At 49.6% G+C, this 13,376-nt stretch overlaps 1 protein-coding gene across 6 annotated transcripts in view; it reads left to right on the top strand.

Moving 5' to 3' along the window:
- CPLANE1 (ciliogenesis and planar polarity effector complex subunit 1) overlaps positions 1 to 13,376 on the top strand; it is a 250,462-nt gene that overhangs the window by 82,215 nt on the left and 154,871 nt on the right. The gene's annotated exons all lie outside the window — the stretch shown is intronic.

The following is a 13,376-nucleotide window of genomic DNA, read 5'->3' as shown; positions in this document are numbered from 1 at the left end:
CTGCTATTATATATGCTTACTGCTATTAACATTATTTAGGTAGGGACAGAATTTGCTCTAGCACCATATAATGCTACAGACAGATTGTGATGTAAGGTGCACAGACATTGAACAAATTCCACCATTTAATTTGGACACACCCATAGGTGGCCAGACTGTCTCAGTTCCAGTTTGAGGGCCCGGATTACTTCTGTTGAGGGCCCGGATACTAATGTGGTTAGAAAATAACCACTTACTGGGGGTCAATCCGACCCGTTCGCATGGAGCGGTTCTTCGCCGGGCAACAACGCTGACAGAGAAGAAAGCGGTTGCAGCGGCGGCCGCAAGAAAATGGACAGCAAGAGGGCGTTTCGGGGCGTCAACTTACCGTTTGCTGCCGTTTTCGGGGGGTGGTAAGTAAAACGCAGGCGTGTCCAGGCGAACGGAGGGCGGAAGTGTGACGTCAAAGCAAGCCCCATCATCGCTGGATCCGTCGCACAGGGTAAGTATGTCCAGGGCTAGTCTGTAGCCCTGCTATGATAAAATACACTCCCCCATAGGCGGAGATTAGTTGATCGCACCAGCAGCAAAAAGTTGCTACATGCACTCAACTCGGAATGACCCCCCACTGTACATAGGGAAAAGCAACCATTTTTTTAATTGTAGTTTTCTCTAACGTCCTAGTGGATGCTGGGGACTCCGTAAGGACCATGGTGATAGACGGGCTCCGCAGGAGACATGGGCACTTTAAGAAAGAATTTAGGTTCTGGTGTGCACTGGCTCCTCCCTCTATGCCCCTCCTCCAGACCTCAGTTTGATACTGTGCCCAGATGAGCTGGATGCTTTTCAGTGAGCTCTCCTGAGTTTGCTGAGAGAAAGTATTTTGTTAGGTTTTTTATTTTCAGGGAGCTCTGCTGGCAACAGACTCCCTGCATCGTGGGACTGAGGGGAGAGAAGCAGCCCTACTCTCTGAAGCTAGGTCCTGCTTCTTAGGCTACTGGACACCATTAGCTCCAGAAGGATCGGTACGCAGGATCTCACCCTCGCCGTCCGGTCCCGGAGCAGCGCCGCCGTCCCCCTCGCAGAGCCGGAAGACAGAAGCCGGGTGAGTATGAGAAGCAAAGAAGACTTCACAGGCGGCAGAAGACTCCGTGCTCTTCACTGAGGTAACGTACAGCACAGCTGCCATTGCTCCACACACCTACACATACTCCGGTCACTGTAAGGGTGCAGGGTGCAGGGGGGGCGCCCTGGGCAGCATTTGGGACCTCTTTTGGCAAAGTTAAGCATATATACAGCTGGGCACTGTATATATGTATGAGCCCCCGCCAAAAAATTGCATATTTAAGCGGGACAGAAGCCCACCGCCGAGGGGGCGGGGCTTCTTCCTCAGCACTCACCAGCGCCATTTTTTCTCCACATCTCCGCTGAGAGGAAGCTCCCCAGGCTCTCCCCTGCAGATACACGGTAGAAGAGGGTAAAAAGAGAGGGGGGGCACATAATTAGGCGCAAAAAGCAATATAAACAGAGCAGCTACTGGGTTAACATTAAGTTACTGTGTTATTCCTGGGTTTATAGCGCTGGGGTGTGTGCTGGCATACTCTCTCTCTGTCTCTCCAAAGGGCCTTGTGGGGGAACTGTCTTCAGAGAGGGCATTCCCTGTGTGTGTGGTGTGTCGGTACGCTTGTGTCGACATGTCTGATGAGGAAGGCTATGTGGAAGCAGAGCGGGAGCAAATGAATGTGGTGTCTCCGCCGACGGCGCCGACACCTGATTGGATGGATATGTGGAAGGTTTTAAATGATAATGTTAATTCCTTGCATAAAAAGTTAGAAAAAGCTGAAGTCTCGGGACAGTCAGGGTCCCAACCCGTGCCTGATCCTATGTCGCAGAGGCCGTCAGGGTCTCAGAAGCGCCCACTATCCCAAACTGTTGACACAGATACCGACATGGATTCTGACTCCAGTGTCGATTACGATGATGCAAAGTTACAGCCAAAATTGGCTAAATCCATCCGTTATATGATTATAGCAATTAAGGATGTGTTGCACATCACAGAGGAAACCCCAGTCCCTGACAAGAGGGTGCATATGTATGGGGAAAAGAAGCCGGAGGTAACCTTTCCCCTCTCACACGAGCTAAATGAGTTATGTGAAAAGGCTTGGGAATCTCCAGATAAAAAACTGCAGATTTCCAAAAGGATTCTTATGGCGTATCCTTTCCCGCCAACGGACAGGTTACACTGGGAATCCTCCCCTAGGGTGGACAAAGCTTTAACACGCTTATCCAAGAAGGTAGCCCTGCCGTCACAGGATACGGCTACCCTCAAAGATGCTGCGGATCGCAAACAGGAGGTTACCCTGAAGTCCATTTATACACATTCAGGTACCTTACTGAGGCCGGCAATCGCGTCGGCCTGGGTGTGTAGTGCTGTAGCAGCATAGACAGATACCTTATCTGAGGAAATTGATACCTTAGACAAGGATACTGTATTGTTGACCCTGGGGCATATTAAAGACGCTGTCCTATATATGAGAGATGCTCAAAGAGACATTAGTCTACTGGGTTCTAGAATAAATGCTATGTCGATTTCTGCCAGAAGGGTCCTGTGGACTCGGCAATGGACAGGTGATGCTGACTCAAAAAGGCATATGGAGGTTTTACCTTACAAGGGTGAGGAATTGTTTGGGGAGGGTCTCTCGGACCTGGTCTCCATAGCTACAGCTGGAAAGTCAAATTTTTTGCCTTTTATTCCCTCACAGCCTAAGAGAGCACCTTATTATCAAATGCAGTCCTTTCGATCACAAAGAAACAAGAAAGTCCGAGGTGCGTCCTTTCTTGCCAGGGGCAGAGGTAAGAAGCTGCACAACACAGCTAGTTCCCAGGAACAGAAGTCCTCCCTGGCCTCTACAAAATCCACCGCATGACGCTGGGGCTCCACAGGCGAAGCTAGGCCCGGTGGGGGCACGTCTTCGAAACTTCAGCCACAAGTGGGTTCACTCCCAGGTGGATCCCTGGGCGATAGAAATTGGGTCTCAGGGATACAAGATGGAATTCGAAGAGATGCCCCCTCACCGATACCTCAAATCGGCCCTACCAGCTTCCCCCCACGAGAGGGAAATAGTGTTAACTGCAATTCACAAATTGTATCTTCAACAGGTGGTTGTCAAAGTTCCCCTCCTTCAACAGGGAAGGGGTTATTATTCGACCATGTTTGTAGTCCCGAAACCGGACGGTTCGGTCAGACCCATATTGAATTTAAAATCCCTGAACATATACCTGAAAAGGTTCAAGTTCAAGATGGAATCGCTGAGAGCGGTCATCGCAAGCCTGGAAGGGGGGGATTTTATGGTGTCTCTGGACATAAAGGATGCATACCTTCATGTCCCCATTTATCCACCTCATCAGGCTTACCTCAGATTTGTGGTACAGGATTGTCATTACCAATTTCAGACGTTGCCGTTTGGTCTCTCCACGGCACCGAGAATATTTACCAAGGTAATGGCGGAAATGATGGTACTCCTGCGGAAGCAAGGGGTCACCATTATCCCGTACTTGGACGATCTCCTCATAAAAGCGAGATCAAGAGAGCAGTTGCTGAACAGCGTCGCACTTTCTCTGGAAGTGTTACGGCAACACGGCTGGATTCTGAATATTCCAAAGTCGCAGTTGGTTCCTACGACTCGTCTGCCTTTCCTGGGCATGATTGTAGACAAGACCAGAAAAGGGTTTATCTCCCGATAGAGAAAGCTCAGGAACTCATGACACTGGTCAGGAACCTATTAAAACCAAAACAGGTGTCAGTACATCCCTGCACCCGAGTCCTGGGAAGGATGGTGGCATCATACGAGGCCATTCCCTTCGGCAGGTTCCATGCGAGGACCTTTCAATGGGACTTACTGGACAAGTGGTCCGGATCACATCTTCAGATGCATCAGTTAATCACCCTATCCCCCAGGGCCAGGGTGTCACTCCTGTGGTGGCTCCAGAGCGCTCGCCTTCTCGAGGGCCGCAGATTCGGCATTCAGGATTGGGTCCTGGTGACCACGGACGCAAGCCTCTGAGGTTGGGGAGCAGTCACACAGGGAAGAAATTTCCAAGGTCTGTGGTCAAGTCAAGAGACTTGCCTTCACATCAACATCCTGGAACTAAGGGCCATATACAACGCCCTACGTCAAGCGGAGACCCTGCTTCGCGACCAACCGGTTCTGATTCAGTCATACAACATCACCGCAGTGGCTCATGTAAACCGACAAGGCGGCACAAGGAGCAGGGTGGCGATGGCGGAAGCCACCAGAATTCTTCGCTGGGCGGAGAATCACGTAAGCGCACTGTCAGCAGTGTTCATCCCGGGAGTGGACAACTGGGAAGCAGACTTCCTCAGCAGACACGACCTCCACCCGGGACAGTGGGGACTTCATCAGGAAGTCTTCGCACAGATTACAAGTCGGTGGGAACTGCCACAGGTGGACATGATGGCATCCCGCCTCAACAAAAAGCTACAGAGGTATTGCGCCAGGTCAAGAGACCCTCAGGCGATAGCTGTGGACGCCCTGGTGACACCGTGGGTGTTCCAGTCGGTCTATGTATTTCCTCCTCTTCCTCTCATACCCAAGGTGCTGAGGATAATAAGAAAAAGAGGAGTGAGAACAATCCTCATTGTTCCTGTCACAACTGAGGGCTGGGGACCGTGACTGGGAGCCTCAGTTGTAGGGGCTGACGGGTACTTAAATTTAGGAGGAGCTATGTGACTCCTGGACATACGTATTGACAGCAGCAAAGAATGCCCGAGGGCGTGACCACGACAATTGGGAATTCCTTAAGTGCTTTTATTAAATAAAAAGTCAGATAACGTGCAAAAGAATAATATAAAGTCACACGTGATAATTAAGTTCACAATCGGTGAAGGCCAGTAACCTGGAATATGGAAGAAAGTCCTGTAAACAATAAATGAAGCTGTGGTTCGCTGGAAGATGAGGAATGAAACTGGAGTATGCAGGAACTGAAGAATGAAGGATGATTACTGCAAAGCAAAAGTTCAAACACAGGAATCCAAAGTAGGCTGTAGGGGTTAACACTGGAGAGTCGGGTTACACAGGCAGAGTGTAATCACCAGGGAAGTCAGGCTGATCTGCAGAATGGAATTGCAGGAGAAAATCTGTAGTGAAGCTTGTATGCTGGAATCACAGATGACAATGAAAGCACTGACGATCTTTTGGGAGCTGGGACCGGATATTTATACCTGCTGCATAGCAGGGATTGGCTGAGCAATTATGACAAGGCTCCAGCACCGTGGATTGGAGGAATAATGTCATGTGACTGGAGTCTAACATGGCTGCGCCCATGAACAAACAAAGAAGGGGAATTAAGTACTATAGGGAAGGTGCAACACTTGCGATGTAGGCCGCAGTAGCAGAATAACATGCGCCCAGTGGCGCGCGACGGTCAGCGAGACAGGAGTGGCAGCAGAGGCCCATGGAGGACGTACATCCAGAAGGAAAATGGTGTCTCAGTATCCGGATCGTGACAGTTCCAGATTGGCCACAAAGGACTTGGTATCCAGATCTGCAAGAAATGCTCACAGAGGACCCGTGGCCTCTTCCTCTAAGACAGGACATGTTGCAACACGGGCCCTGTCTGTTCCAAGAATTACCGCGGCTGCGTTTGACGGCATGGCGGTTGAACGCCGGATCCTAGCAGAGAAAGGCATTCCGGATGAGGTCATTACTACGCTGATAAAGGCTAGGATGGACGTGACAGCTCAACATTATCACCGTATATGGCGAAAATATGTTGCTTGGTGTGAGGCCAGGAATGCTCCTACAGAGGAATTCCAGCTTTGCCGTTTCCTTCACTTCCTACAGTCACGAGTGAATTTGGACCTAAAATTGGGTTCCATTAAGGTCCAGATTTCGGCCCTATCCATTTTCTATCAAAAGGAGTTGGCTTCTCTACCTGAAGTTCAGACGTTTGTAAAGGGTGTGCTGCATATTCAGCCTCCTTTTGTGCCTCCAGTGGCACCTTGGGATCTTAACGTGGTGTTAAGTTTCCTGAAATCCCACTGGTTTGAACCACTTAAAACGGTGGAGTTGAAATATCTCACGTGGAAGGTGGTCATGCTATTAGCCTTGGCTTCGGCTAGGCGTGTGTCAGAGTTGGCGGCTTTGTCAAATAAAAGCCTCTATCTGGTTTTTCATGTGGATAGAGCAGAATTGTGGACCCGTCCACAATTTCTGCCGAAAGTGGTTTCATCTTTTCATATAAACCAACCTATTGTGGTGCCTGTGGCTACTACTGACTTGGAGGATTCCGAGTTGCTTGATGTGGTCAGGGCTTTGAAGGTTTATGTAGCCAGAACGGCTAGGGTCAGGAAAACAGTCGTTGTTTATCCTGTATGCATCCAACAAGCTTGGTGCTCCTGCTTCAAAGCAAACTATTGCTCGATGGATCTGTAACACGATTCAGCATGCTCATTCTGCGGCTGGATTGCAGCTGCCAAAATCAATTAAGGCCCATTCCACTAGGAAGGTGGGCTCTTCTTGGGCGGCTGCCCGAGGGGTCTCGTCATTACAACTTTGCCGAGCGGCTACTTGGTCAGGTTCAAACACTTTTGCAAAGTTCTACAAGTTTGATACCCTGGCTGAGGAGGACCTCTTCTTTGCTCAATCGGTGCTGCAGAGTCATCCGCACTCTCCCGCCCATTTGGGAGCTTTGGTATAATCCCCATGGTCCTTACGGAGTCCCCAGCATCCACTAGGACGTTAGAGAAAATAAGATTTTACTTACCGGTAAATCTATTTCTCGTAGTCCGTAGTGGATGCTGGGCGCCCGTCCCAAGTGCGTACTTCTTCTGCAATGCTTGTATATAGTTATTGCTTCAATAAGGGTTATGTTATGGTTGCATCAGGGTTTGACCTGATGCTCTCTCGTTTGTCATACTGTTAACTGTTTGTTTTCACATGTTATACGGTATGATTAGTGTGGCTGGTATGAATCTTGCCCTGGATTACCAAAATCCTTTCCTTGTACTGTCAGCTCTTCTGGGCACAGTTTCTCTAACTGAGGTCTGGAGGAGGGACATAGAGGGAGGAGCCAGAGCACACCAGAATCTAAATTCTTTCTTAAAGTGCCCATGTCTCCTGCGGAGCCCGTCTATCCCCATGGTCCTTACGAAGTCCCCAGCATCCACTATGGACTACGAGAAATCAGGATTTTGGTACTTACCGATAAATCCCTTTCTCCGATTCCACAGGGGCCACTGGAGCGTAGTTACAATGGGGAAATAGTAGGCAGTAATTGGGAGCTGGCACTTAAGAATTCTAACACTGAGGCTAGCTCCTCCCCTACTATCTCCCCTCCAAGCCAGTCTACATAAAACTGTGCCCGAGGAGAGCTGGAATAAACAAACCTTAAGGTAGAGGAGGTTAATGACGCCCTGTAAACCAGGAGAACACAAACCAAACCTGGAACAGAACCTGACGAAAAACAGGCTAGCCCGAACACAACAAGCAGTCATATGGTGATCTGCAAACCGTTAAGCAAAAAACAAGGAGGAACAGCGCTGGGCGGGCGTCCAGTGGCCCCTGTGGAATCGGAGAAAGGGATTTATCGGTAAGTACCAAAATCCTGATTTCTCCTTCATCCACTAGGGGCCACTGGAGCGTAGTTACAATGGGGACGTCCCAGAGCTCCCAAAATGGGTGGGAGAGAGCTGAGAGTCCTGGAAAACCGCTTGGCCAAACTGTGATGCAGAGGCCGCAAAAGTGTCAAACGTGTAGAAGTTGACAAAACGAATGTCGGTCCGACCAAGTAGCCGCCCGACATAAAGTATTCATGGAGACCCCACGGGCAGCCACCCACGAAGGTCCCACAACGCGCGTAAAGTGCGCTGAAATGGAAAACGGAGGCTCCCGAGCAACCGCCAAGAAGACTATCTGATGGTCAGATGTATCCAACGGCCCAGCGTATGCTGGGACCCCGGCTATTTAGTACGGGAGCATCGTACAGAAGAAGAAAACACTTAGTCGAATAGCCTGAGACCTCTGTAGAGAGAGTCGGCGAGCCCTGACAACATTCAAAGAGGACCGAAAAACACTAGTGTCAGATTTATATGAAAAACGGACATCCCCTCTGGAAGAAACAACCGCTGAGGCCGAAACTCAGCCGGGGGAGTTGCCAATAGAGTACTCCCTGAAAGAGAGCCCGAACTTACAGCCGCCCGGCTAATCTCTTTTAGAAGAAAACCGAAAGGGCAGAGACCTAAAATTCAGTTTTAATGTGGTTCGAAGCGCAGCCGAGCAAAACCTCCTAGAGAAACCAAAGATGACGGCTGAATGGTAACTGAAAGAAGGGGAAAACCCCTTTTATCCTCACTATGTCCCATAAAGTTTTCCAAAAGTGGCAAAAGCGAGAAGAGGTAACAGACTTCTGAAATCGGGGCCCAGTAGGCATAGCCGAACTAGGAAACTCCTCCCTTCTGAGGTCTCGTGAACAGTCACATGGTTAAACGAAACCAGTTTAAGATGAACAAAGAAAAGGACCCTGTTGAAGTAGACAGTCTAGTCGAGGTAGGAGCCAAGGCTCCTGTACTGACAACAGGTATAGCTGTATCTTCAAGCCATGCGCGGCCCAATCGGAGCCACCGAGAGGATTAGCGCGCATATTCCCGTCCTGTGTTACCGAAAGTGAGGTAGGAATAAAAAAGGAGGCAGTATAGAAAAACCCAAAACTCCCAGGAGCCCTTAGGGCTTCCTCGGCTACTGCCGCCAGAGCTCACGTCCGAGAGTAGTAAAGGGTTAAAGAGTCAGAACGCCCTGAGGTCGCTCCGAAATCTCCGCCAACAGCGGACCAGCTGACAAAACTCCGGGAAATGTCCCCTCACCCGGGAGTCTGACCTGGCAGCTTGACCTGGAAAGAAGATTGTTGTCCTTCGCTCAGAGGGGAATGTAGGCGACCACTCATTGCGTCGCAACCTGACTTAAGAAATAGAGTACCTGGTGCCGAGGAAGGAAAAATCCTCTGACGGACCGTGTTGAGAAAAGACTACGAGGAACATAAACTGGATCCGTGTCGAACCAGAAGCTCCTGGATCCTCCGGATATTCAGAAGCCACCTAATGTACAGAGTGGGATTGTAGCAGTAGATTGTCCCATTAGGGAACAAACGTCACTTCCTGCCCTTGAAAAAGTTATTCTGTGATCTTCCTGAACCCTGTGGGAGCGGAAGAGAGATGTAATGCAAAACTGAGAAAAGCCCGATGAGGAAATACCCAACGGAAATGAGTAAACAGACATCCCTGAAGACAAGGGACGCGTAAAACCCCCTTTTTTGTTTAAAACTAGCAATCACAGACTGAAAGGATTCTAAGGCCAAAATAGGCCTGGCCGAGCCAACTGGCTTCGGAAAGAAAAGAAAAACAAAGGCCTGAGAACTGTCCCGATTCAAATCATATGTGAAAAACCGGGATCAACGCCCTTTGCGGTTAGAAGCATATGGAGCGCCGCCTGCATTATGACTCTCTTGTCATTGTAATCGGCCGACCCATGCCGAAGGACTCCTGAGACGGCTGTACTCTAAAATCTAGTCTGTGACCGCCCAAGCCTTCTCAGTTCTCCCCGTAGGACCACCGACCTGCGCCTACCCTGGGACCCTCCAGGTGGTAGGAAGGTCTAACCTGTAGTGGGTGTATAGGATGACCTAAAATCAGACTGGACCGAGGATGCTGAACCTCTGCTTCAGCCTGTTACCCTGAGATCCCCTGGCGACGGAGATATCGCCCGTGTGGAGTCGGAAACCTGAAAGGGCACGGAAAGATCTAAAGGAAAGACCGGTAAAGGTCCGTCTTGGAGCTGGGGCAGTAGTAGGAGAAAGAAAAGTGGACTTACCTCCAATGGTTCAAGAAATCCTGCAGAAAGATCCTTCCCCTGAACCATCTGCCCCGTAGGATTTCATGTTCACCTGTCACTGTCGCAGCCCCAGAGGTCGTCGGGTTAAGACAGCCCAAGCGAAAATGCCGGTTCCAAGTCTGCAGATGTGGAGACTTCAAAAGAACATAAAAGCAGAATCCTGATTCTGATCTGTCCCAAAGCATCAATTGATCCTGATGCGAAATATCCTGTAACCTAGAGGACAATTGTTCCACAACCTACCTGCTCCGGACAAGGTAGAACCCCGCTTATGTTTCGATGGATACCTGAGCAATGTTGCCTCAGGAAAACAGCAGCCTGTTGGACCGGTGATTCATTGAGGGGTATACCTGGAGAGGTTCTGATGCCATTTCCTTCCGTCTGCGGGGAAAGGCTAGGAAAACCAACATTGTTTGATACCTGAAATTGTGTATTCGGGTGTCTGCAAGCCGCCTACCGGAGCCTGCTCAGCCCATCCGAAACTGGACCATTTCGTCATCGGCGTCGAACCCTGATGGACCTGACGTGTCCGCCTCCCTTATCTGCAGTAACAGACGAACTGCTGTATAATGCACCTGGATATTCTGAGACACAGGTTCAGACTACACCGAAACCAGACATCCTCCGTATCCTGGACATCTCTCGCCTCCTCCCAGAGAGGCCTTTCCACCGCCGAGTCGTGTAACATGGAAGGTTATCAAGGTTCATTTAGAAACCTAGAGAGGGGAAATGACGTACAAGGTCTCTGGTTAACAGTGACATTACCTGTATAATCTGAGCTGTTCAAACAGGAGTGTCCTGCAGGTGCGTGGAGGGCTAAGCCGATGGCTCCACAGCATACTTCACACCTAAGAGGGAATTCTTTTTGACTATCCCAGGTGAGACAAACGAAAGGAGAAAAGGTGGGTTAAATAAACCGAGCCCTATGTAAGGTCTGCACTATAATGTGTAGTGACCGACACGATTCAAATAAACTTTCTGGAGCAGCGGAGACTTGAACCAGTAGCGCTGCGCTGTGGGACAGGAGTCTTAGCCACTAGGCTATAGGAGCTCCCTTTAAAGTTTTTTTTTTTTCTTGGAATTCCAACCCTGGTCCCCTTGTTCAGATACCCGCTACTAGCGTACTGAGCCACAGCGCTATTTGTCTGATGCCTTAAAGTATCTGTGGAGGTACTTGGACCCAGGCCTCTGTGGTTGGGTGTTTAGGGGATTAGTGTGCTGAGCCACACTGTCTGATATATACACATTCCCCAAATTACCAATATCATTAGTACCCAGTGACACCAAGGAATAATAAAGGGAAGGTAACACCCCGCCTGTATGTAGTGCACCGCTAATTTAGGTGCACCAGATGTTTTCGGTATTTTGTTATTATAAAACATTGCGGAAGTGGTTTTACCCCCTACATATGGTATTGTATGCATACATACATATATATATATATGTATATATATATATATATATATATATATATATACATACACACATATATAGATATATGTGTGTATATATATATATATATATATATATATATATACATATATATATATATATATATATATATATATACACATATACCCACACCCACACACTCACACAGTGAACCCAACAGGGTAGATAAATACTGTCTATGTGAAATACTGTAGGGTAAATAAATATTGCATACTAGATTTTAATCATTAATGAGCTGAGCCCCTCTGTTATAGAGCAGGTTCCCTGATCTCTGCCAGACATTTCATAAAGGCTGTAGGACTCCCCCGCCGGGAGGAATGTAGCCAAGGTGAGACAAAATAAACATGTCAGCACTGCACAGAAAAAAACTAAAATCCCCCTAAGACAGGCTCTGCTGCCTGACAATGAGCGCTGGGAGCCGCCGCCCGGGAGCCCGCTGAGCAAAGCGGGAACAAGCTTCACCCCCACCGTTACCTTCATTGCTGCGGCCAGGGAGCGGAGGCCCGTAATCGGCGCTGTAGCGGCTGGGGTACTGCTGGAGCGGCCCGGAGAGCGGAGGTGCTGTAGCGGCCGGGGAGCGGAGGACCTGGAAGCGCTGCTGTAGCGGCTGGGGAGCGGAGGAGGATTGAGCCCGCCGTACAGCGCGGGAGTTAGCTCCGCCCCCCCGCTTCGGCGCCAAATTTAAACTGAAAACCCGCTATGATCACTAAGCGGGAAGCGCCCTGTATCTCCCCGGCCGCCTGTATGCTGCGGCCGGGGAGCGGAGAGCGCCTAGCCCGCCATACGGAGCGGGAGTTAGCTCCGCCCCCTCCCTCAAATTCAAATTTTTAAAACCACTGTAAAAAATAAGCGGGATGTATCACCCGGCTGCCTGTCTGCTGCAGCCGGGGAGTGGAGAGCGCTGAGCCCGCTTACAGAGCGGGCTGAAGCTTGTTGTAAAAATACCAAGTGCACATCTGATACCCTCCAGCCTGTCTATGACTGGGGAGTATAGGGGAGCCAACCAACCACCACATAATGCACCCACTAAAAACTGACAGTATAAAATAATAAATCAGTCTGGAGGAGGGGGGAGATTGTACTCACCGCTGTCCTGTAGTTCCGTCAGGCGTCGTACTTTATACAGCTCGACAGAACGGCCCCGACACGCGCCACACGCAGCGGTGTCCGGCCCCTTTTTAGACTTACCGCTCTAGTGCAGCGGCCCCGACGCGCCGCACGCAGCGGTGTCCTCACTTATACTCACCGCTGCCATGCTGCCGGAATCTTCTGCTGGTGGAGCAGCCCCGACACGCGCCGCACGCAGCGGTGTCCGGCCAACTCAGGAGAGCTCAGTGTCTCCCTCAGCCGGGGCCCATCCCGAGCCGCACGCAGCTGCGATGGGACCCCGCCGGCAGCTCCCGCGGTGCAGACTGGCAGTGGCAGAGCTGCCAGTCTGTGTGTGGAAGAAAGAAAAATAAAATAATAAAGAAATAGAAAAATTTCTTTAGCTAAACCCAAGTGAACCAGCTCACCTCGGGCACTAACTAAGACTGGCTTGGAGGGGAGATAGTAGGGGAGGAGCTAGCCTCAGTGTTAGAATTTTAAAGTGCCAGCTCCCAATTACTGCCTACTATTTCCCCATTGTAACTACGCTCCAGTGGCCCCTAGTGGATGAAGGAGAAATAGATTTACCGGTAAGTAAAATCTTATTATTTATTGATTTAATTTTTATTTTATTGTTTTTGCTACGCCGCTTCTTTTCCCTTATTTGCTAACTGGAAATATTGCATTACTTTACTGCATGTATAATATGCCTTGGAGACCGCAGCGATTGCAGCAAATTATTATACAGTGACTGACAATGGGGGAGATTTATGAAAACTTGGAGAGATTTAGGTGGAGAGTGGTAACGTAGCAACCAATCAACTCCTGTCATTTTTCAAGCACAGCCTATGACATAACAGTTACACCCCTTTCACACCGAGCAGAGAACCTGGGTTATCTCCAAGCGTCCTTTGTGAGCAGCGATGACCCGGGAATAACCCAGGACCCTGCGGC

This window comes from Pseudophryne corroboree, chromosome 1 (assembly GCF_028390025.1).
Source record: "Pseudophryne corroboree isolate aPseCor3 chromosome 1, aPseCor3.hap2, whole genome shotgun sequence".
Classification (NCBI taxonomy): domain Eukaryota; kingdom Metazoa; phylum Chordata; class Amphibia; order Anura; family Myobatrachidae; genus Pseudophryne; species Pseudophryne corroboree.
This window is presented reverse-complemented; position numbering and strand designations above follow the sequence as displayed.